General features: G+C 43.4%; 1 long non-coding RNA gene across 1 annotated transcript in view; it reads left to right on the top strand.

Annotated features, from left to right (window-relative positions):
* LOC128072454 (uncharacterized) overlaps window positions 1–22,391 on the top strand; it is a 35,425-nt gene that overhangs the window by 3,752 nt on the left and 9,282 nt on the right. Inside the window, exons 2-4 of the long non-coding RNA XR_008202258.1 lie at window positions 2,360–2,472; window positions 3,270–5,717; window positions 10,269–10,351. This is a non-coding gene — a long non-coding RNA (uncharacterized LOC128072454). The remainder of the gene's footprint in view (window positions 1–2,359; window positions 2,473–3,269; window positions 5,718–10,268; window positions 10,352–22,391) is intronic.

Raw genomic sequence — 22,391 nt, 5'->3', positions numbered from 1 at the left:
TCCTGGATCCATAGCCTGATGCGAGGCTTTGCAATGCCCTGAGCACAGTGTCACCCATCACAGTGATGTCTCCTGAGCTGGCACCTCTCTGCTGCCAGGAAACAAGACATGAATGATGATGTGAGCAGGAGATTTACCCCTTCACCATCCCTGGAGGTGTTCCAGAACCATGGGGATGTGGCACTGAGGGACGTGGACAGCGTGCATGGGTGGGTGGGTTGGGGTTGGACTGGGTGGCCTCACAGGTCTTTTTTACCATAATGATTCTGTGATTCTATGATACTATTGATCAGCTGTAGGAGCTGCCCATGGCTCTGATTGCTGTTTGCATGGTAACCCCACAGCAGCATACAAAGAATCATCACCCCAGCTCAGCTCATGTGCTTGCTGTTTTGCTTTTACCTTTGCTGTTCTGAAGGTGAACAACCTCTTGCACCCACACAGAATTCAAGGGGTAAGAAAATGTATCAGCCACACTGATAGAAAAACAGTCCAGGCCTACGTGGGCAGGAAAATAATCTGCTTTGCAGAAGGGCCGAGGCAAATGCTAGAAGGAAGAAAGAGAACAAGAGGGAAGGACAGACATCTGCCATGCAGCTCTGCCATGTAACAGATTCAATGTGTATGTTCGGACCAGAGCACACACTTGTTTACTGGGGCAACACTGCTGTCACATGTCACCCACCAAACAAAACTGTACATCAAAGCCACTGAGCACTTGCTAAGCAGCGAGTGTGACCATTCATCATGTAGGGCTACATACATGTTATTCTGCAGTGGAATGCAGTGTGTTGTGCTAGAACATAGTGACAGACACCTCTAAACATGCTGAATGATGGAGTGCCTTTGTGCAGGGGGAGAACATCAGTTAGCTATTATACTGTGACCAGCATGCTGCTTAGGTTCTTATTCAAGTCTCTCTGCCAAAGCTGTGACATTAAAGCTTTCCTTGCAATCTTGTGGTGGGTAATTTTATTTTTATACTTTAACTTGATGCACTCTATCCTGATACTTTTCTTGATGTCACTTCTGTGGCTCAGCACTTGTGGAACTTGTGGAACTGTGAAGAAATGGCCGAGCAGATGCACGGGTTCTGGTTGGACATCATGCAGACAGCACATTGCAAGCTTTCTTTAGAGGACAGCACGTGGGTTATTATTAAACCAGAAAACATATGTGAATAATTGAGGAAAAGCATCCAGTGTTTAGCTCAGAAAGTCAGCTTGCTGAGGATAATGTATCTCTGCATTCTGACCTGTTGCTGACAACAAATATATTTCACTGTTACCTGGATAGCAGTGATGAGATATTTTTTTTCCTTGTCTAAATGAAAGCCAGTTGGGAGAAGCTGGCAACAGACAAATGATGCTCATTCCACCCCTGCTTTTACTTAATGGCTGATATCAAGATCCTCAGCATTCACTGGTGACATTACTATTAAAAACATATTTCTTATCTGGCTCTTTTCTTCCTACAAATCGATCATGGAAATAAATCTGTGCCAATGGAGCAGTGAGCATGCAACCGTGGGAAGGAGGAGGAGTGCAGCCTGCTATGTGGTGCACCTGCCTGCTGCTGCCAGGCATTACCTGCATCCAGGGACTGCAAACTCCATTCCCAGAGAGCCAAAATGCAATGGACTCCATGGAGATAGTGCAAAACCCTATGGATAGAGGAGGTTCTCTTAGCCCCTGTATCTCCCACACATTCAGGAGGATGTGGAAGGTCTCTCAGGTTGTTGATCTCTGCTGGCACACTGGCAGCACCAGGATAGTGGGTGGCTGAGTCTTGAGGAGATGTGCAGTGTATCAGTGTATCCACGTGTCGACACATCAATATGTGGCTGCAGGAAATTGCTGAGTGCAAAATAATCTCCATCAAGATCTGTGTGATTGTTGATCAGTACACGTAATATATGATAGATATACCATCCTATCCAGATCAGGTCTCCAGGATTTAAATATATGTATGATGAATTAAAATTTTGTGTGAAATTCTAGCTGGTTGCTCTGGTGAATATTGGAAAACATGAAGCCTTTCATCCCCAGGAAGACTTTTATTGGGGCAGACGAGTAAGTGCTTCACAGCCTTTTCCGTTATGGAGAACTTTTAAACCACAAGTGTGGTTGAGAAGAAATGAAATTTCCTTTCCAGATTGCCTTAAGGTGCTAAAAAATGCCGTGATTGTTGTTAGTGCCATACAGACAAGGTGGGACAGCACGGAGAATCAGATGAAATTTAATGATAAGTGATAATGTCAGCTCCGTTCATATTAACCAAGCATGAGTTTGAGGTTATGTTTCTTTTCCAGTTTATCTGAATTTCTCTGTTTTTATTTTATTTTATTATGTGTCCTTAGGGCATGGACAAAACTTTACCTGATTGTCTGGAGCCAGCACAGAAAGGCATAACTTTGGGCTTCTTAAGATCTGCAGATAGGAACCTCCTGGCAGTGTGTGCAGAAACGATCAGGTAACCGTCAGGGGATGAGAGTATCTGGTGACCATTTCTGGCATTCAAAAGGGAAAAAAACCTAACTTTGTAACACCACCACCTGAGGACTAAATGGAAAAAAGCAAGGAAAGGGCCATAAGGGGAAGGAGGGTACTGAGTGCCTCTGTACTTCATCCTTTGCATAATTGTTTGAGTTGGAAGGGACCTTCAAAGGCCACCTGATCCAATTGCCCTGCAATGGACAGGGATGCTCAAAGCTTGATGAGGGTGCTCAGAGGAGCCGTACACATGGCTGGATCCAATCGGTTTTCTCCTCACAAAGTCCTTAGGTAAGAATATGCTCAATCATTTAGCTGTGGAGGAAGATATGCTGTGTGCTCCATGAGGAGCCTATCACTCCTCCTGCGGAGTGGGCAAAGCCCACTGAGGGCTGTATTCATAGAGGTGTTCCTGGGACCAGCTCACTTCACTGAATCACCAAGGTTGGAAAGTATTCCAAAATCATCCAGTCCAACATAAACCCACCACCAGCATTCCCCCACTAAACCATATTCCTTAGCACAACATCCAAATGTTTCCTGAACACCACCAGGAACAATTACTCAACCATTTCCCTGGGCAGCCCATTCCAGCACCTGCCCACGCTTTTGGATAAGAAATATTTCCTAATATCCAACCTGAACCTCTCCTGGCACAAGTAGAAGCCATTCCCTCTCATCCTATCAATAAGAAGGAATAAGCTCTGAGATATTCCAACCTGTGATATGTCATAAAATAACATGCTATGGCATCTCCTCTCACTGTTTTCCTTTCAGGCCCACAAGGACAACACGGGACGAATCAATCATACAAGATGGATGAGGCCACTGGGTGATGCTTGGGTGAAAACCGCTTCCAGATTTCACACCAGCTTCACTTTTGTGCCCCGGCTGAAAACACAGCTTTATTGCATGACCATAAGTAACACAGGAAGGCACTCACCACTCCGTTTTGTGCAGCTTTTGTTTGTGATAGTTTTAATTTACTGCTGAAGTGAATCCGAGACTGATAATTTTATGATTTTTTACCGAGAGAAGACATTAAGCTACTTACTTTGGCTGCACTTCCTACTCTGCAGAAATTATTTATCCAAGCACAGCGGCAAAGTGGGTCAGGGGAGGAATAATAATAATAATAATAATAAAAAGAAACTGCCCACAAAAATCTTGAATCCCTTGCAGAAGTTGGATTAAGGCTCAAGATACTGGATGCAAACCGCTGCCACGTTCTCCATTTCAAAGGAAAGGTGTCAGCTCAGGCAGCGATGTAAAAGACTGCAAAGTTTGGGCTGCAAAATCCCCTTCCCACCGTTTTCCATGCTGGTCACAAAGGAACAAAGAGCTGGATTTGGTTCTGCAAGCTGCTCTGCCTTTTCCTCAAGGGATATAAACCCCAAGGAGTGAGTTGCTTCATTGATTCTATGAAAAAGAGCAGAGAAAGCACTTGGGAAAATATGGGTAAGCAGCAGTGCTCATGAGGAGGAGGGGAGAACAGGGAAGAGAAAGCTTTTTTTCCTGTATTTTCTACCACCAACTGCTCAGTTTGGGTGAAATAGGAGAGTCACATCTTTTCCCAACTCTCTAAAGTGAGGCAACTTTGCTGAGGCCCCGGCTTGAACCGTACTGTGCCCAGATATCATCAGATCCTGCACAAGAAAAATAAAGAGCTCAAGTTGCAAGAGAAGAGCGATGGAGGAGTGAAACTCGAGAGGAGCATGCAGTTTGCTGACAGCTCCCTGCAGCTCAAACCAACCCATCAGGGCTGCAGTAAAGCCTTGGAGCAGCAGCATTCTGCTCCAGGAAAATCAACATGGTGCAGCTGGGAGGGGATTATGCTCATGCAGAACGATCTCTGCAGTGGCACCAGAGGAAGAGATCACACCATTTGCAAAAGCGATCTGTGCAGGTGAGAAGGGAAGCACAAGCCACACCAGCAGCTCAGCTAATCAAAAAGGATCTAGCATTAATAAGCCAGAAGTGGAGGAAAAGAGATAAAACCTGGCAAGGCTGTTGGCAGAAGGATGCTTTTCTCACCTCACCAGCAGGAATCCAACCCACAAAAACCAAATGCATTTCTTACATTAGACAATTAAAACCCATCTTAATCCTGGGAGACTTCAGGTGGCATAGCATGCTGTTATTTAATTGCGCCTTCCAGGGCTGATTAGCTATCCAAGCAGCAAGGCATCTCCACCTCCAGTAGAAGTAAAGGAAGAGAGAGCAGTGGGATGGAACCTCTAGACCAAGAAGGTACGACAGCCACAGTGGGATCAAAGTAACTCCAAGTTGAACAAAGTCTGATCTTAGAGAGGCTAACTGGAATTTTATTCCCAGTTTCTATAAGGGCATCGGTAGTGGTTGTAGATCCAGGCACGGTATGGTTGAGATGGGGTGCAGGTGGGCTGGATGTGATCTGCTGGATCCCAGCCTTGTCAGGAAATTCAATTCATTCTTCAGAGTGATGTTGTCAGTGACCTCTGTTGACTGTGTGGAGCATCACAGACAGCCCTGTGAGCACAGCCCACCTCTCCACTCTGGGAAATAGCTCAGAACACCAAACTCACAAGTAGAAAAGTGCCTGAGCCAGCAGGAACAGGCCTTCAGCTGGGAAGGTGGGTAAATTTGGAGCAAGAAGACCAGTGTTTGCAAAATGAAATTCTGGAATGATTTCAGATTGCCTTGATTAAAGCCAGATTTGTTGCCTTGTGTCCATTTTAGGTTAGCTGTGAGGTTGCTTCTTTTCCATAGGTGTTTCCATGGCTACTTAATGAAGCTTTCGCTCTAGCTTCTCACTTGGAAAGTAGGAATTGGGACAAATTTGAAGAGCTTTTAAAGGGGTGAAAAATAGCTGAGTTAATTTGGCCTCTCCTCTACTCATCCACCCTCCCTGACAAGACAGATGTGATGTTGGTCTCCACAAAGTGATTAGAGGTGAGACCTGTGGGCAAACTGGGAAGTACAGCCCTGCCTGTCCCATGCGATCATCCTTACTGAAACGTTTCAAATAAGCCTCAGCTTGCTTGCAGATGTCAGGATGAAGCAGAGAAGTTCATTTCCTCCTGCAAGTGAAAGGTCACCGAGGAGCAGCACTCGTGGCAATCTCCATGTGTACCCAGCAGACATGATGAGAGGGACGTTTGCCACACAGGCAGCACTTGTTGCAGCTCTGGCTTGCACTGGTTGTACATACTCAACCTCAACCAACCTCTGTCTTCCTAAATGTTGGTAAGTTTCCCTCTGATATTCTGAAGAGCAGCTCTTCAAGATGGGTGACTTTCAAAGTGGCTGATTGTGCAGATGTGTCATGGCAGACAGGGTGGGAATGCGTGCAGCTGGAGGAGTGCTGGGGCTATATATTTTGCAGAGTTTGGAGTGTTTGTGAGCATGGCCTGAGTCAGCAGTCTGTGTTTTCTCCCAGGCAAGAAGAGATATTTCATGCAAACTTCGCCATCCTGTTCTCGTTTCCTGTGTATAAGAAATGACCTGAAAGCAGAGAAGGAGACAATGCAGAAAACTGTGATGCACGAGGGATACTAATAAGCCAGGAGCATTTAAAAACAAAGCTTTTCAGCAACTGAATTATTTAACAGCAGAAGAGTTGGAGAAAAGGAAGGGATTTCTGGCCTGAGCTGGCAGGGTCAGCGCTGTCTATAGGGCTAACTTGGCACTCCTCCGTACAAGGCTTGTGGATTTACTCCTGCAATCTGTGCTGAAGACAGGAGATCAAGGGGTTTTGAAGGCTACTGAGTATTGTGTCTTTGCTTTCGACAAGGCTGTATGTTCAAGAAGGGATTATATCCACAGCACTGTGGGTGCCACCTGTCACTGCTACTTTTTCTAATATTAATCTTAGTACTCCTTCTCATAGCATCATTAAGGTTGGAAAAGACCTTCAGAATCTTTCAGTTCAACCATCAACCCACCCCACCATGCCCACTAACCGTGTCCCTAAGTGCCACATCAACCTTTCCATTCCATGCACAAATCCTTTAAAGGTCCAGTTTTAAGGAAATATGAATCCTATTTTTTGAAACAAAAGGATTACAAAAATCCTATTCACAACTTACAACAGTGTCATGCTTTCTGTTGCTAGGAGTTCCTCTTACAAAATCAGCTCAGCTTTTGAGGGTCTGCCTATCTGATAGGGTGACATACAGCTTGAATGCAAGCCAGTCAAAACTCAACACCTCAGCAAAGTCAGTCCTCTGGGAAGCAGAAGCTGAGCAGCCCACGTGGGTGCTACTGGAGTCCTCCTCTGGAGAAGATGCAGAGCTGAGGTCTGGATCACACATGGCTGGGACAGTCCCAGCAGAGGCTTGCAGAGCTCTGTGTTGCACCATTGCAGTTTAGTCTGATTTGCAGTAGTGGGGTCTGGTCTGGCCTCATCTATTCGCTCAGCTTCTCTCCATTAGTGAATCCTTTGGCGCTTATTACCCTTCTTCTTGTTTCAAGATCACCATGGATTGGGAACTCAGCCTCAAATGAATTGCTTTGTGTCTAGAATTTGTCACTGCTCCCAGATCATCAGCAGACAAAACGACTCAAAACATTCATCACCATTATTGTAATTATTACTGTGATTGCTGCTTATTCCCAGCAGAAATTTCTCACCAAATGATCCCTGATAAACCTTCAACAAATGATGTCTTATTTTAAAAACAAATAATTTCCAACAGGAATAGCAGGCAGTTGCAGCTCCTTTGGCTGCTGTGTGCTCCAAGCTATGATATGCAAGCTGTGCTCGTATGGGTACCAGCACTGGGCTCTGTACAGCCCAAGTGAAAACAGCAAAAGGTAACTGGGAAATAGATGTCAACAGTGCTTCTAATCATCGCAGGCCTCCTTAGACACATGTTTGTAATTGCTTTAAAATAATAATAAAAAAAAAAGAAACGAAATAAAAACAGTTATGAATAATCTAATAAGCTCACCAACCACCTGTGAAACGTGGCTTCCCAGCTGCACAGTATCAAACACAGGAATAGAAAACAGAGCATTCTCCGAGGCAACGCACATCCACATCATCCCGAAGCTGCAGAAGAAAAATGCATTAATGCCATTTTTGGCTCACGGTGTGCATGCCACTCTGTGTAAATGTGTTGGAGGAGTGGTTGGTCAGAGAATCTGCTTTAAAGTAAAAAGCTGGGGAGGGGAAGATGGAGGAGGAAGATGACATCGTTGACAAAACCCTGTGTAACAGTAATTTAAGGGGCTGCAATCTGGCAGGCAGAATTAAGAATAACGAAGCATGTTTGCCTAATATAAAGATATTCAGGAGTAAGTGCTCAAGCAATGTTAACATGCAGAGCTGCATGGGAGGCTTTATTCAGAAAGTAATTTGTTTTCCTGCTATGAAAAGAGGGTTATGTTTGCTGTGTTTTGTAGCCACCCAGCACGTGTCCTCGCAACGCTGTTTTTCATGGGAATGAGCTGTTTCATGGAGGGAAAAAGGTAACATCCTGACATGGAGGAAAAAAGAAAACTCTATTTGCAAGACTGTTCTGACATGTTTTTCTTCTACACAGAACCAGACATCAAGTACAGCTTCTTAGCCACGACACTAAGTGACCCACCCAAAGAACTCTTTTTCCACAAACAATATAACGTTGGGAGAAGGAGCCTGAGAGGAAAAGCAAACAGTCCTTAAAGCAACTACTTTATTTGGATAGTTCTGAACCACTGGCGTTGGGGGCAGATTTTAAGTCGGTGGGCGTGGGGAGAGGAAAGCTCATGGTTTTGATTTGAAGTAGCCACATCAAAACCCCTTTTTAGTGAATGGAATGGCAGTGTTTTGAAAAATACATCCTTCTTAAGGGGATGTTAGGGAAAACAGTGCTGTGGCCTGCTGAATGATAAAAGCCAACGTGTTGGCTGAGGAGGAAAAAAAAAATTGCCTGGAAGTAAGACAGTTGGATCAGTACAAGGGAGCCTTGCTCTGGTTGGAGCAGTACCTGTTTGGTGAAGGAAATCATTATGCACACGTGTTGCTGGTGGGCAGGGTAGTCCTAGCGAGTAGAACAGACGCCAAAATGTTGTTCTTTCTTTTCCACCACATGGACTGCTGACACGGAGTTGTGCACACTGTGTTGGCAAGACACTAAAAAGCAGTTGTTTTGCTCAGAAGAGATTTGGAGCCCTAGTTAAAGACCTGTCCATCCATCCTGTCTGGGTACAGCCTACCAGCCAAGTCCCCGAGGCACTGCTGATGGATGAGCCACAGACCTGCATGCTGTCTGCTCTGTGTTGAACAATAACATGATTTGGAACAATAAGGACACGGAAAATAGTTACTGGGCAATGAGGACATCTCTTACTGAGTCTTCTAACCTTTGGCTTCAGCTTTCACTTGTACTTTTGATCACCACACTGTACGTTTTAGAGGGGAATGGTGTTCTGCTTCCCATGCTAACCAGATCACTGCATCTCTCCCAGATGGATGCTCCCAGGTCTAAAGGAAATATATATATATATTTCATCAAAGTTCAAGCATGGAGCAGGTGACCATGGTGTGGCAAGGGCAACCAAGGGCCACCATAGTAGCACCTTCTTCAGCAGGCCGTGAAGCTTCTGTCAAAGGCAGCCAAAGATCAGGACCTCCACAGAGGTTTCTGAAATCTGGAAATGTGTTTTCATTCTGGTGTGGAACAAGAACCAAAGTACCACAAAGGTTTCTGAGAATTGGAAATGTGTTTTCATTCTGGTGTGGAACAAGAACCAAAATAGTCAAACGCTCCACCGAAATGGAAATAGTTTTCTTGTTATTTTTGCCATTGAAACATCTGTTTTCAGATTGAGATCAGGGTTCTCATTTAGATCTTTCTCTGCATATAAATTGACCCCAGAATCTCTGAAAACTTTCCCATGGAAATATTATTAATGGGACTATTTCACTGTGAGATGTTTTGGTTTGGATGAAGCAGCATTTTCCAACAATCTCATTAAGATATTTGAGTGGCTTCAGTCTCAAAAGCACAAACTATTTTTTCTAGCATTTTCAGATCCTACTGTAAAAAAAAAACAACACAAACCAGTACCAAAGTACTGCTTTGTCACCCATCAGATACATAAAATGAGAGCTGTATTATTGCCTGTTACAGCCTTTTATCAACGGATCTTTGTTCACAACAAATCTCTTACAAAAATGAGAAAAAAGAAAATATCACAGAATACCTCCAGACAAGGCTCTCAGTGCCATTCAGCAAGGATGCATTTTGGTCATTAATCACCCACATTTAGGCTAGCAGTTAGAAAAGCCCAGCTGTTCCAAGCCACAATGCTTTCCTTCATTACATTAGTATCTCCCTATTAACAACTTCAACACATGATCTCCAAGAAGGATCATAGTGCCTTATTCCCAAGGTGGCCATTGTGGCGTTGTTTAAGATTGAAAAGTTCATGTACTTAATGCCCCTAAAAAATCCCAGCTTTGTGCAAAGAGCTTTTGTACAGGCAATAGTTGATCTCACACCAGTGCTGCTGTTACCCGGCAGCTCCCAAGACACCTTGGGGTCTCCAACCTTCCCAGTGAGCAGTTATGGATACCCTCCCTGGAGATGGACTTTCGGACTGGAGTCAGGTATTGAGCAAGCTCTGAGCTTCAAATGAGTGGGAGCTGTCTGACACATGTAACTTGTGCTTCGTGCCAGGGCTGATTGAAGCACTGACTGAATGTCTCCTTATTTCTTCCCCTCCCAGCACTGCATAGTGCCAAGCTGCTGCATTTCCTCTGCTCATCTCTAATTCAGGCTCTTTTTTTCTGTTCTTTTTCCTTGCAAGCATCCATCGTCCAGTCTGGGATTTCACAGGCAATCTGGTGCCAGGAGCCATTTGGATGATGCCAACCTGCTGAACACACCCAGGTAAAAGCCCAGTGCATGCTTTGCTGGGTTGAGCCCATGCACATCCTCCCATTCAGGACCACACTCTCTTGTCCTTACCCCAGGGATGGCACTGCATGTTGGGATCTGCTCATGGCTGCCCCCTCTTTTGGCATCACCTCTGCCCATCAATGCCTTCCAGGGACATATTCACACTTCTCAAAGCCACAGCTTTGGAGTGGGTTTAAAATTTTCCCCGGGCACATTCCTAGGGCCTCTGGTTTCCAAACTGTCAGGAATTTGCCACACAAACATGCTCCTCCCCTTGATTTGTTTCTTCCAAGTAATTAGATCGGGGATTGTTTGTTACCTGTCATACCTTGGTTTAAGCCATTTGGGAACAAAGTGGGAGAAGAAAAAAAAAATGAGAGGCTCACAGTGGATTAAGACTGCTGATTGTAGTAACAAGAGAAGGTATTTTAATGACAGGTTTAAGACTTGCTAAGTAACTGCTGTGAGGATTATGAATATATTTTGTAACAGGGTAAGATTAGCAGATAATCCCTTAGGAAAAAAAAAAGAGAGAGAGAGAGAGAGAGATTGTGAACTTTTTGAATCTTTTTCAAAAGAAAAATAAACTACAAAAACACAAAAAGCCTTAAAAAATTCTACACGTGGAAAATTTTCCTTTGAAACATTGGCACCATTAAGTATTTCTGGGTCAGTATCTTTGGCGGGATTATGCTGATGTACCTTAACGTGAGTAAAGAAATGCTGATTTATAGCACATTTAATTTGAGCGTTTCTTAAAGGAACTAACGTGCTTCTTGCCAAGGAGCAGCCTGGCATCTTCAGCTGCAGGGAGCAGTCCTCAAGAAGCAAGCTGACTTTCTTAGAAAATGAGCTCTTGCTCCAGAACAATGCAGTCATTGATACCTAAATGTCATATGGAAATTTCGAGGACACTTGGGGCCTTTCTCTTTCCTGACTCCATGAGACCTGATCTTAACCCTCGCCAAACAGGATGTCTGACCAACCATTAGCTTTGGATTTGACCCTTTCTTTCTATTCATCGTGAGGAAGGGAAGCGATGCACAAAAAGCTGTGTTTTCATTAATTATCAGCAGTAGGAATTCACTGCCTGAAACATCTTCTTCTTGGCTGTATGTACATGTTTCTATGTTCATGAGATCTGTGTGGGCAGATCTCTGCTGACAAAGGATGTTTTTCCAAGCAGTGCTGGAGCTCTGCAAAACCAGCTGAAGACTTGGCTGCTTGAAACTGATGAGGGGTAGTGTTGCTCAGACCTCTACCAACTATGATGCAAACCCATAGAATCATTAAGGTTGAAAAAACCAATAAGATCATCTAGTCCAATCATCAGCCCATGTCTGTGACTGCTCTAGAACTTGTCACTCAATGTGACACCCACCCTTTTGCTTGAACATCTCCAGGGATGGTGACTCCATCAGCTCCCTGGGAAGCATGTTCCAATCCCCTCAACCCATGGGGAAGGATTATGTCTATTCTCTGGCCAGCAGAATTTGGGTCTGATTTCCTTTCCTTTTTATTAAATGCCATTTATTCAGGTCTGAAGAGCACCGTAAGCAGATTTAGAAATGAGTCAGAAGTGTTTCCAGGAGAATGTTATAGGCTCATGGATTTGCTCTGAAGCTGAGCATCACCATAGCTCTTTTCCAACTGCAAAATCTTGAGTCACTAGATGCAACAAGACTCAGAGCTCATAGGGGAAGTTTCTGAAGTACTATTATTACCATCTCTCGTATACGGACCTTCAATGACTTACTTCAGTATCTCTTCACATAAAATCAGCAGAACAAAAAGCATTCCATGGAAATAAAAAGAGGAATTAATAGGGTGTTTTCAGTAGGAAGCATCTCACTAATATTTGTGCAATGCTGAGTCCTTCTCAGCAGAGAGACTTGAAAACAACAGCCAAACATCAAACTATAGGATAAATCCCAATGGCCAAAGGCTTCACTCATGGACATGTTTTTCCCCCTTTCTGACCAGTACAAGACACACCTCACATCTCAGAAGCAGAGGCAAAACTCAAGCTAAGTCGCTGCTGTGACATTAAATTATGTTTTAGGTCCACAGAAGGGCTTTCTGAGATTAGAGAGGGAAATGAAAGCCGACAGTGATTTAAATGAAGGAAGGAAACAGAGCAAAAAAGGACGAAGTGCTCTGGATAGAACTTTCCTCAAAGCACACTGAGATCAACGCGAGCCATATTTCTTATCCAGACAGGTTTTGCAGCAAGCCTGTGGTTAAATGTCCAGTTACAGTCTTTGTTTGGTCCATGGCCACAGAGAAGCAGAAACTGCTTTTTCTCCCAGAGAAGCAGTTCCTTGCCAAGTATCCCCACACAAAGAAAACAAACACAGGAGAAGGCACCATCGCAGATACCCAGGGAGATAAGCTGCAAAAACATGTGCTCTGGGCAAAAGTGCAAGGTGCAGAATGTGAGTTCATGATCTACATGTGTTCTTCACTCTGTTATGTTTATTTTTGCACGGTTTTGATGTGTTAAATTAAGGGATAGTTCATGGCCGTAAGTCATCTTCTTGCTGTCGGAAGCCAAATAGTGGGAAGCAGGTATCTTGCACATCAGAGGCCAGCTGTTTCACAGGGAGACTTCAAATGACTAAAGCGAGAACATGAGTGGTTGTGCCATGGCTCAAAATATTGAAGGAACTCCAAAGTTTTCGGAACAAAAATTGCCTTAGGTCTCAACTGCAAATTAGAAAGGGATGAAAATATCTGCTCCTCAAAGCGTTTCAGTGATTGAGATCATCAAACTATCCGAACTGGTTTCCATGAGTTTCCATGATCTCTCTTGGTACAGTTCCTGCTCCAAAGGCTTTATCTGGAGCAGAACCAGCCTGTGCAGCACGTAGCGGTGAGTCCAAAGAGATGATCCCAGCCCATGGTTGGCTGTACTCTGCTTTAACATTCATCTGACCTTACTTTCAGCATAGTGGAGGAAAAAAATGACCCATCCTAACCCAGCCATCCAGTTTCCTGCTAAATCTGTGGGTCCAATTGCCTTCTGATATTCTGTGTGCAATATGAGGTGGAAATCTTTAGGAAGGCACAACAAAGAGATCCTACAGTTTGGAGAGGAGATGGATTTTCTCAGCACTTACAAATGGAAACTTGGACATTTTTCTTCTCCTTTTCCAAAATATTTTTCCCATGCAGCAGCTGACTGTATTACAAAATTAGTGCAGCACTGATCTGTAAGTGCAAAGACACCTTAAGGAATTTGGGATAAAGTCTCGAGGGGATCCTGCTCAAATCTGCCTGTTGGCTTTTGAGAACCAGCTTGAGTTTTCCTGATGTGTGTTTCCACAGTGCTGGTGGTCTTATTAACCATGAAAAGTTAGGCAGCAACAAAACAACAAGGAAGAATCAATCCTTTTCCAGAATTTTCCATTATTATGGGGAAAAAACTGAGTATGCAGGAGTCACAGCTACTGACATTTAAAATCCATCAACATTTTAGTGTAGAGATCCGTGCTGTAACTTGGTGGTAAACTCAGTGGCTGTATATAAAGCAGAGTAGTTAAGCTTTGCTATTGTTTAAACATGCTTCAGTGCCCAAAAGAGTTTGCATAAAGCGCTCTTATGGACTAATCCATCAGTGTGGATGGGGATTGAATTCATCTATTAATTTGTTTCCAATTAATAACCCAATTGATTCAGAACAAAAAATACTTTTTGCATCCATTTTGTGTTTTCCTTTCATATTCAGCATAACTCACCAATGCCAAAAAAACCGCCGGGACAGGACCAATGGCAGCAGTAATTGTGTCACTAACTCACAGCTCAGCATCAAGGTTGCAGCTCTCCTGTGTGTTTTCCCAAATCCAATTTAAGCTCATAATGTACTTTATTAGCTGAAGACAGAATATTTAAACTCAAAATATTTTGTTTTTTAAGTTTCATCTTTTGAAATGGCAATTGGCAATATTCAAGCCACATGTTAGCCACTTGTTTTTAGGACAGAGGGTGTACCTTAGTACAAACCTTTCTCTGTTTCTTGAAAAAACAACAATAAACCACCCTTTGCCTTTTATCCACATCTGGCTGCAGCAGAAACAGTGACCCATGGAATTCAAAATTTCATACTTCACTGCTGCAGGCAAAGTCCAGAGGTTATTCTCACTGTGTTTGTGAAAGATGTAGCGCTGTCAGGAGGAGAAGTGCTTATTGAAAAAACACGTGGGGTTTCTGTGTCCAAAAGTTATGGAATTAAGCAGTGATAAAAGACTTTTTAATGCCCAGTAGTTGTTCATGGGATTTAATAGGGAACGGCTCAGTTGCTAATTGCAAAACAAGAGTAAACATCCCATGTCAGATCTCATGCATGGAGCGCTACAGCTCAGCAGATCTGCGATGCAGAAATCTCTCTTCAAGGGTCTGCAATTCCAAGGAGGCTGTTAAACATAAATTACCAGTAATAGTAACCTCGATTGTAAGCTTATGCTAAATATATTGCAATACCATAGTAAGTCAAGTTTTCCAAGAATTCAAGGAGGGTAAGAATTATCAGAAAGAGGAGGATGAATCTAAGTTATTTTCCCAATGCCGCCATCCAAAGATCATCTTTCTCCATTTCTGAGAGCTGTGAAATAGAACTTAAGGTTGGTCTGAACTGAGAAAATAGGAGTAATAGTCAAATCCTTATTCTTTCTCTTATTTTGTCTGAGTAGCAGCCTGCTACAATTACTGCTTAACTTGTAGAAACCCTACACATGAGATGGCTGAGTCCAAAATCTACCATCATTTTAGTGGCGTGGTTTAATGCACATGGCGATGATGGGTTGCTGGTTGGACTACGTGATCTTAGTGATCTTTTCCAACTTTAATGATTCTGTGATTCTATTATTATTATTTTATCATGCCTCTAACCTATCACTTGCCCAAACTCATCACTCAAGTTGCCTTCATCTGGTGTAAAGGACTCCCCGCATTTAAAGTTGGACAGTTTTGTGGATGGGAAAATGCTGTCAAGTGAATGCATCCCTGTTGGAAAGAGATGGGAAGTCCTCTGGCTGCCTCAACATTCCTAAGTGAATTTTCGCCCATCCTATGCTTTCTCCCAGCAGGATCAACACACTGCTGCTTCGAAGGGAAATGTCTGATTCCCAAATCTAGTTCTGGCTGGCATGCTGATCCTATCATCTTTCATGTGTGTGCAGGGAGGGGGGACTTTACAACTTTAATGATTGCAGAAAGAAGTTCATCTGCCAGTGCGACCTTTAGGAAGCACATTTCCTTCTGCCTCGCATGTGATTCTGAAAAACATTTGGTTGACATCTTTCTTTGAAGCTCCCCAATCATCTTACGTATCTACAAAATCCGAACAGCAAACCATTGACAGAACCACAGTTTCACAATATTTTGATTAAAGAACAACTCGTCCTCTCTGCTTTGATGCTTCCCTGTCTGTGTTTCCTGGAGGCAGAATTTCAACACTAAGCAGGACATTGGAACTCAGCCATTTAAAGGGGCAATGCTTTTTCTTTGTGACATTTGATAAGGAAAACACCCTGTAAGCAGGGCGTGAAGCAGGTATTTAATTGCTTTCCTTTCTTGGGACACTCTGGAGGATGTTCAAGTCCTTTCCTGACTAATCACCTTCTTTAATTACATCAAACATGTATAGTGTAGATGCAGAATACAAACAGCATCCTTATATTTGTGTTTATGCTTTCACAAAAGATTATGCACTACAGTAACCTTTGTAATTGAAACAGTGACAAGTGAAACAATCATTCCAAGTAGAAAAATGCTTTACATATATAGTGTCATTGATAATTTCTATTAGAAGAAGGAAGATCTGAGTAATAAACTCCCTATTATTTTTTTTTAAACCCCAAGCCAGCTAATGCATTGTATCTTGTTAGTCATATGGGAATCATGGAAGTATTTCTTTCCACTCAGATTGCCTAAAAGTTAACCTAGGCGAATGGCAGAGCATGCTGATGACACCAAGACCGCATAGATAAATTTCATATGCTTTCCAACACCATCACATTTGGTTTATATCAGCAGTACTGAATTCCTCCATAATTCCCAAAATTGCATTCCAATTAGTTGACATCCACATTAGCTAGATGTTAATCCGGTTAAAAATAAATGCAAATGAACTCATATGTGCTTGGAAAACAAGCTATTCCCACTTTGCTGTTTTTTGGGAGGCATCAGCCGTCTTTATTTCCCACCCCTTCAAGGCCACTTGAGGGGGTCACATGAGAAAGTTGTGCTGAAACACAAGAACAAAGGACAGAGGCAGAGGAGAAATGACTGCCCAGACTCACTGAAGGCCACCTTCCTTCATCCTCACCTCCAAGCCAGATCCAGGGGTTCACATAGGAACGGCCTCACCGCCCATCCAGTTGTCTGTTGCCAAAATGGCACGGGTTGCTGGCTGTGCTGCCATCACTACAGCATTCTCCCAGCTGAGAAGGAATGTGATTAATGACAACGCTTTTTTTTTTTCTGGCATGGTACGAACGTTTCTAAAAGAACTGTAATCAAATTGTAAATCTTGCTTTGCCTTTTCCCCCAAGATCTGTTTGCCCATCGTTCTGTTTCTAGGGTTATCTATGCTAGCACCATCTGCTGCATCCTGGAGATATTACAGGCTTATGAAGAAAGCCACTTTTGTGAAACTGAGGGAGCATCAAAGGTGTGAGGGATATCTGCTCTCAGGTGGCTTCCAAGGAAAAGCTCCAGGTGATGACAGATGAGCCCAGGCCATACAGCACTTACTTCCCAACCTTATTTACTTGCCCAGTTTGCTCTCCCAGAGCTCCCTGTGTTCCCATGCAAAAATGCACAGTGGCATTTCTATGAGCCTGCAAGGGGGCTGGCCCATGCTGGGTTGGAGTCTGTGTCCCTGATTATGAGGGCTTTAATGTCCATTTCCCTGCTCCTTTGATCCTGCCCATGGCATGCAGAGGAAAGGAAAATCTGGCTTTTGTCTGAAGCACGTTTAACCCCGCTGCCCAGAAATGGGACCTTGTCAGTCAGTGGATTTCATGGGTGGATGAATGAGATCACAACAGTTTTCAGTTCATTAAAAATAAATGGCCTTCCTACCTCTTGCTTTGGGTCTGTTAGGAAATTAACGTGTTTGATTCAGACCTTAATGGCAACAAAACACAGCATTATTACTATTATAAGACAAATACAAGCAGTAGCTATGTAGCTCATCATCTCCTGAGCTGGGGTGGATTTCAGATGAGCTCCTGCTGCCCAGCTGGTACAAAATCCCAGTAATAGGCCACAGATGGCACTGCTGCAGCCAGGGGTCACACAGGCGTTCTGCTAAATTGCTCCACAGGCTCTGGGATCACATGGCCTCATCTCCAGCTGCAATTTCAGACGAGTTTGAAATCAGGAGAAAAGCCTGCCCAGAACTTTCTTTCTTTTTTTTTTTTTTTCCTTAATTATTTTTTCTCTCATTTTGGTGAATTCCAGAATCTCGACTGATTTGAAAATTTCTGTAGGAATTTTTCTCTTTGAAGAAAGAGGAATGCATGTGTGTCCTCCTCTATGTCTCCCCCCCTGAAATATCCTGCCTTGGTAGCTGCTTGCTGTGTGCACCACGTGGAGTAAGCAGCTTCTCCTAGCTGATATTTGGTAATCTCTCAGAATAAAGGGAAGCCCAGGTATGAGCAGCAGCTGGAGTAGCAATATTTCCAGCCAGAAGCTTGGCGTGTTTGAGCTGTGAGTGCAGCAATCCATCAGGACTCTCCCAAGCAATGTGACTGATTCTTCATCACTTGAAGGCTTCCATCCAACACTGGGTTCCGTGGCACTGTTGTGTTCCTGCACATGGGCTTGATATTGCAGGTCTCCTGTGTGATGCAGGAGATGTGAGAGGTGAAGATGTCCATGACAGGGATTGGAACTGGATGACCTTTAAGGTCCTTCCCAACCTAAGCCATTCTATAGCTCTGTGACTCTATGATTCCAAGTGCTTTATTATCTTGTGTGATATCGAAACAGAGAGCTCTAGGAGAGATCACATCTCAGAAGTCGTATGTTGATACATCAGCATTACGTTAAGGTGGCATTCAAGGCTTCCTAGTAAATCCAGCAATTGTCAGCATTTATGGTTGCTAATTAAGATGGCAAATGTTTGATGGCAGAAATGCTGTGGTTATATAAGCAAAACTCAGCTTGGCACTATCCAGTGGGCTTTGTCCCACCTGCCCTGTCTGATTTAGGGGAAAGGAGGCGTCTGTCAGTGTCTGCACAGACGTCACCGACAGAGCGAGGCCATTGCATCTGTCCTGTGTGCTCCAACTACAAATAGCTAAACCATCTGATTCATACTTAGCCTAATTACATTAATCCTAAAGCAAATAATCCCAGCTCTTATGCTGTCAGCATGTAATTTTGGTGTTATTACGAGATCACTGAAAATAGGACTGGAAGGGAGCTCACCAGGTCGTGCTGTATGGTGGTGCCAAGCTCTCTGGTCCATTCCAGGGGGGCTGAGGTGCTCCAAGCAGCTGCATTCACACCAAGTAGCGTTGGCAAAACCCTGAAAATCCACACAGAACATCTCTACCTTTACCCTGAATCTCTTTCTCTGCAGATGAAGCTGTGATTTCTTGCCTCATTCCCCAGTGGACTCAGAACCAGTTTATTTCTTTCCTCTCTGCTTAAATATTTGAGTTATAATATCATGTCTTCCCCCTTAGTCCTCTCTGCTCAGGATGACATGAGCTCGGTGCTGGCTGGCTTGCAGCAGAAATCACGTTTTCTAGAGCTCTCCTCATTCCCTGCTGAACTCTCTCCAGATCTTCCCTGAGGTCCAGATTACAAAGTTGGACCATTCACTGTGGCTGAGGTTTGCCAACCCCCGGCACAGCAGAAATGATGCATGCAGTGGTGTGACAGATAGGTGACATATGTGACAAATTGCACTCTGCTTTGTGTGCACCAGAGTGGTGTCTGCTTTTCATAGATGCCATTTGGCACATCAAACTGTCTTTGGACCATTTCTGGGATGGCTATCCCAATCTGTAAACCTTCTCAGCTCCCAGTTCCTTCTTTGCTCTCTACATCTGTCCTATTATGTACCAGCACTGGCTTTTTTTCTGCATTACGTAGCATCTTCTTTATTTTAGATGGAGACTTTTGGGATCTTATCTCGACCATGCAAAGGCTTACAGCACCTCTTGTCTTGGCCTCACCTTAATACTCTTGTTTGAAAGTACTTCAGGACAAAAAATATATACTTTTCTGTTTGGTTGTAGTTGTTTTCTTAAACAAACAAACAATAAGAAACTCCGAGCAAACACTTTATGGCTTTTTCCAATCAACTCAAGAGCTGATTGTCAACGTGTTTGTGACCATGGTAGATTTTCTCAAGATTTATCCTGCACCTCCAGGCTTTGGCTGGCTGTGATGGAAATATTGGAAGAACTGGTGTTATTTATAGTAGTGGAAATCATTATTTCCACTTTCTTTCCCAACATCTACACATCTTTGAAAAGAATTGGACACTTCATTTGGGAGAGAACTCTAGCTCAGTTTTTATTTTATTCAAATCTGTTTGCTTGCTGTATTGAATTAAGCGGGCGTAGTGTAAAATCAGGATAAATCTGAAAATGAATTGCAATGTCTATATAGTCATTTTTTAGTTTCAGTTCAAGCAACTCAGCAGAATCACAGAATCATTAAGGTTGGAAAAGTTCACTAAGGTTATCTGGTCCAACCATCCACCCATCTCCACCATGCCCACTAACATGTCCCTCACACGGGGCTGATCAGACCTAGAAGCATTTCTCTGGTGCCTTCATAGCTATCCCACTTGCAGTACAGCATAGGTATGATAAACAGGATATTCTAGCTCAGATAAATTGCTAAACATTGTTGTGAGATCAGCAATTGCCAAACATCACAGCATAGGTACCTACCCACAGCCCGTCCTTGCAGGGCTGTAATGAATTGGAACATAGAGAGGGAGCAGGAGCAGGAGATTTCGCAAGTGAAAGAAAATGGAGCCAAGTATGACATTAGAAATACAACGAGGGAATAAGTGTTTGTAGAATGAGGTCTTTAACATAATTGCTCTCTGAATGATTAGTCCTGAAGATAGGAGAGTGTGTCTTGTTTCAGGGCTGGACTGACTCTGAGCATCTGGGGCTGTTGCAACAGGTCCCAGTCTCCCTTGGCAAACATTAGGATAAAGGAGGGCTTCTCCAGTGCTGGGAGAAACGGGCCCCACATGTGCACAAAGACAATAGTCCTTGGCTAATGCAATGAAAACCAGCCCAAACTCTGAGAGTTTCCAAATCCTGATGAAACCCCTCATGTGCAATACCAGGAAGATATAAAACCACCTGGGTTTCTGAAACTGTATTATTTATTTCCCTGCATGAGGGCACTGAGGTCAAGAAGAGCCTTGCAGAGGGCAACAAATTATGAACTTGCTTTCAAAATAAAGCTGGGTCTGTTCACGGAGCATTTACATGAAGCCTTAGCACGTGACAGCCTTGTGATCCATGTACCAGGCACAACAAACATATAGAGCAATGCACACAGTACTGTGTGATGGTTCACAAATAAATAAATCAGTGCTTTTTGACCTGTACTTTGCAGACCCATGGGCGTCCATGGACTATATCCAAGAGGTCTGTGAAATGTAGTGTGGGAAATCCAGTTTAGATGAATTGCAAGGGGATTTGCATCTCCATTAGAGAATGTTTAAGTGTCTGTTAAAAAAGTCAAACCACCAAAAAGAGGGGGAAAAAAAAGGTTATAATTCTACGTTTGCAAATGACTGCTATATTGAAGGGATAAATACCCAGGAGTAAATACACACATTGTGCAATACTGCATTCAAAATAAATAAACCCTTCAAAACCAAAGTTCGTCATAGGAGCTGTTGAGTTACAGATGAGCTTCACAGATTTGTGTCTTTTGTCTCCGTAGCGTTGAGTCTCAGCATCTGTCAGTGAGTTATTAACCAAAACTGAAGCAGATCCCAGCCATGCTGGCCCAAATTCCTGGCTGGGTATGAGAAATGGCCAAGGCTTAATGAGCCCATGCTATGGCTTTGATGTTCAGCTGTTACCTGGGTTTGCCATTCATGGGAAGGAAATTGCTGCTGAGCCACTGGAGCTGTGGTGGCTCATGGAATCATGGAATATTCTGAGTTGGTAGGGACCCATATAGATCATAGAGTCCAGCTCCTGGCCAGTCTTGCTTAAGTTTTTCTGCCTGGCAGAGCACTCATGTGGGTACAAGTGCTAAGAGTAAAGCTCTTGGGATTCATCAAGGTGAGATGCTTTTATGGTAATGTGAAAAACCCGATCTATGCACGGAATTATACATAATAGTTGGGATCATATCTGAAATTATGTCAGGTAAAAGAAAAATACAAGCCAACAGCAAGTAGAAACCTACCTCCTGTGGTATATTACTGTGTAATTAGTTATGTGTGACTGGGAGCAGATGAGGATCTATCTTGCTATGAAGCACCATTGCAAAAGAATGCTAAAAGCCCAATAAATTCCTAGACATGACCTATCTTCAAAGATCTATCTGCAAAATGCACAAGGCTTTTTTTCCATCTCCCTTCATGAAAAATCCCCATTAGCAGTGCTGCAGGAAACCAGCCACTTGCATCCCTTAGGTCTTATTATGCAGGAGAACAGCATTTTGGGGAGGTCATGACCCAGGATTGAATACTAGATGAGAGCAGTCCAGGAACAGAAGGTATGATCCCACATTGCTCTACCACTAAATAATCCTACCGCTGGGGATTCACTTCTCTGCCAACCACCCCTAATTAATGCTGTTAGGCACGACTCTAATACCATCCCTGCATCAGTCCCACAGACATCAGTGGCAAACCTGTAATTTAATTCAATAATAGCAGGACTGAACCACAAATACCCACCATCACCTGACCTTCAGCATGCAGGCGAGTCATGATTTCTCTGTCTTTGGCTTTACTCTTCTCTTTTCCCTACCAGAAGTTGCAGGAGGACTAAAATTTGTACCTGAAGTGGCACTGAGAGCTGTG

This window comes from Tympanuchus pallidicinctus, unplaced genomic scaffold, assembly GCF_026119805.1.
Source record: "Tympanuchus pallidicinctus isolate F22 unplaced genomic scaffold, pur_lepc_1.0 scaffold7, whole genome shotgun sequence".
NCBI lineage: Eukaryota > Metazoa > Chordata > Aves > Galliformes > Phasianidae > Tympanuchus > Tympanuchus pallidicinctus.
The sequence above is the reverse complement of the archived record's forward strand: the minus strand, read 5'-3'. Positions and strand labels throughout refer to the sequence as shown.